The 3,547-nt window shown below is 33.9% G+C and overlaps 1 protein-coding gene across 3 annotated transcripts in view; it reads left to right on the top strand.

Moving 5' to 3' along the window:
- Window positions 1-3,547, top strand: part of LOC109396179 (coiled-coil domain-containing protein 171) — a 214,779-nt gene that overhangs the window by 201,254 nt on the left and 9,978 nt on the right. The gene's annotated exons all lie outside the window — the stretch shown is intronic.

Here is a 3,547-nt window from a genome sequence, read left to right as displayed (position 1 = left end):
ACGTAAAACCATCAATAATTTATAAGCTTAAAACATTATCATGGAGGGCAAAGTAATAAAACATGTACTACAGGGTTTAATTGAATGAAGCCACATAATCGAAACTGTGGCTAATCTTATCTATTAGGTTGTCAGAAAATACATGACATATTTTTTCTATGTTTTTCGTTGCTAAAATGCATCATGACTTTTCTGACCACCCAATATTTGACTTTTTTTTAGAACCATGTGTAATATGTATTCCTTTCCCTTAAGAATAGCATATCTGTATCCCCTCAAAATATTCAATGTTATGTTTGGGAAACTCTGATTTCTGAGTCAATGACATCTACAAAAGTTGGGTGTTGGCATCATGCCATATGTCATCACACGTGGAATTTCAGTGCAACTGTAGAAGTTCAGAGCTGGAAAGAGTCTAGCTCCTTATTTTGTAGGAAAGGGAAGTGACAACTGAAAGGACTGATTCACCTGCTGAAAATGATTGAGCTACAATAGATTGTGAAGAACTGGGAGAAAGAACTTGAGTCTTCTCATCACCAGTTTACTATTCTTTTCACTATACTTAACGTGCCCAGCATAATCTCCGTGCAATACGGTTCAGGCTTCCTAAATCATATCACTCCTCACTTTTTATACTGCTAGATTCTAGAAGACTTAATTTCATATACACAGGAGACAAATAGCTTAGTTTCATTGTTTCAGAAGCTTTGGTCTGCAAAATTGCTTTGATTTATAGACAATTTATTGAGTAATTATCTTATTATTAGACTAATGCTTTATTTAGTTTTTTGGAGGGAAAACACTCTTAGAACACTAAGATATGAAAGCCTTGAAAAATGGCTATTGGACATCTTCAATTACTATATTTCATAAAAATTTTAAAATGCAGAAATTTAGTGGACGCATTTTGTATTGTGAGTATTATTTAGCTGATGGACTATAACAGTTCAAATAGAATCATTTATAGCTTATTGAGTAAATAAAAGTGCTTCCATAAAGATTCACATGACACTTAGCTTTTATTTCAGGTAACTAATTTTTTTTTGAAAAATTATTTAAACTTAGATTTACATGAGAGACTACCAGAACACCTCAGCAGTTTAAAAAGTAGTTTAAATGACCACAGACCTTACAGATTCAAAATATAAAATCAGGTGGTGAATATTAACTTTTAATGATCTCTGATAAAAAGTTATTTAACTGTCTTTTACTCCCTGTGTTATATTAAAAGTGTTATATTCCTGGATGTTATTTGTAACAAGAAATAGAGCTCATATTTACTTGTTTTTTTAACATCACATTCTGAAATCAAAGTTTCACCGGAATATCTGCTGGCTTGTTTTTAAGCTATTAAGTGACTTAAAATCAGATTTTATTCCATTTCATGGGAAAAATATTTTCTAATAGTATATGGAGTACGGAGTATAGCAAATGACCCTAGTAACAAAAAAAATTGTTTTCATTTACACAAAAGAATATCTGTTTACTTGGTAGAGGGCACCTTTTGGGGGGTACAATTCTTTAAGGAAATTTCTTTTTTTTTCTATGTTTAGGACATAAAGTCACAAGGTAGTATGCAAAAAAAANCATTGTGGTTTTAATTTGCATTTCCCTAATGCTAAGTGATGTTGAACATTTTTTCATATGCCTGTTGGCCATCTGTATGTCCTCTTGATTTGCATGCGTCTTTTGCAAACTAAGAAAGTCATTCTATGGCTATCATGTGTTGCACATTTTTAACAGCTTGTATTTTCAGTTTTTCAATGGCATTTTTCTATATAGTATGTATATATTAAAGTACTTTCATTAATTCAATTTTTGTACCTTTTTTATATACTTGAGTGTATGGATATGTTTACATTTCAAATTCTCTCTTGTTGTTTGGGAATATATATTTCTAAGACACAGGGTAAAAACTGCCTCCTTTGCCTTTTCTGGCCATTCTCTACCATTAAATGTATTGAAATTGCCAAGACAGGAACAAACTGGGAGCACAAGGGTGTGAAGATAAATAGGAAAAGAAAGAACAAAAGCCATTTGGGAAAATTCTTTTACTCCTTTTCCAACCTCAGTCATGTCAGGAAATCTAAACATCCAAGAGAAGAAAATGGGAATTGTTATCTTGTCAGGCACATGATATCTTTAAAGTCATTTAAAATTAAAGTTTAAATGTTCGACTGTAATTTAAAACTTCAGTGCTGAATTTTATCTCCGAATATAACAATATATAAGTTCCTTTGGTGAAAGGGCTACAACTTTTATTTTATGTAAATACCATGAAATCTATTCTGGTACCATGGGTATTCAAATGTTAGAGTATAGTAAAATATGTTACATTGATTGAAAATATGTTACAAAAATGTAAACATTGATTTTTACTTAGCCTCTAGTACAATCTCGGTACTTTTATTTTTCAGTTTCCCAGGTTTGTTGAGCCCTTACTATGATCATGAAACAGCTCTGGATATAAAATAAGCTTAGGCTGTGTGTTCTGTGGGTGGCATGATGATGCAGTGGTCAGATACCTGGGAGGAGAATCAGATGGATCAAGTCACATCCCTTTCCATCATTTAGCAAGCTGTGCAAAATAGAATATTTTATTCTACTCTTCTGAGCCTCTGTTTCTTCCACTGTTAAAAGAGGGCAATAGCGCTTTCTCACTGAGTTGTTAGAATTGAGTTAATGCCTGTAAAGCTAATACCTAGCCCAGTGCATGACATACACTCAATCCATGTTAGCTATAATTATCATTTAGAATTTATTATTACTTGAGAAAAGTAGAAAGAGGTAAAGAAGGGGATCTATGTGTGGTGTGCATTTTTGTGTGTTATTTTATTTAATCCTTGTAACAACCCTCTGAGGGGTTGGTCTTCCTGCTTTCCAGATAAGGATGCAGGCTCATACAGGTCAAGTAGCTTGTCAAAGCTCACATACTTAACAAATGGCAGGATCAGGTTTGGAACCTGAGGTCTCTCCAACCTCGAAGTCCATATTCTTTATACTATACTGTGCTACTTTTAATTGGAACATAACTGTATATATGTAGAATAACCAAATAGCAATATAAGACGAAAACCATGAAATAATAACTTGAGTGGTTTGTTCTTTCAGCCATTCATCAGTTAGAAATATTATTTACTCTCAAGTGATAGGAATACAAAGTCAAGAATCGTTCAAACTAGGTGCTCATAGTTTTAACTAGTGTATACGAATAAGTTAAAATAGAAAAATGCTCACGAAGAAATATGAAAATGTGATTGGATATTGCAGCTAATTGTAGTTGGGCAAGGGTGGGGCAAAGCTCTGGAAAGGCCTTACAGAGAGGGACCCTTGAGCAGAGTCTGATAAGTGGAAAAGGCATTCATCCCACAAAGAACAGAAGGGTATCTCAGTTAGTGATCTGACAGGAGGTGGGTGTGAACTATAGGACATCATACTTACAGACTCACAGGTTCCATGTAACTGGGTTGCAGAGTACAAGTGAGGAAATGGTAGTGAGGCTGGACGGGGAAGCAGAGTTTGTGAACCAGGCTGCAGAGAGCTGGAA

This window comes from Hipposideros armiger, unplaced genomic scaffold (genome assembly GCF_001890085.2).
Source record: "Hipposideros armiger isolate ML-2016 unplaced genomic scaffold, ASM189008v1 scaffold_506, whole genome shotgun sequence".
In the NCBI taxonomy this organism is placed as follows: domain Eukaryota; kingdom Metazoa; phylum Chordata; class Mammalia; order Chiroptera; family Hipposideridae; genus Hipposideros; species Hipposideros armiger.
The sequence above is the reverse complement of the archived record's forward strand: the minus strand, read 5'-3'. Positions and strand labels throughout refer to the sequence as shown.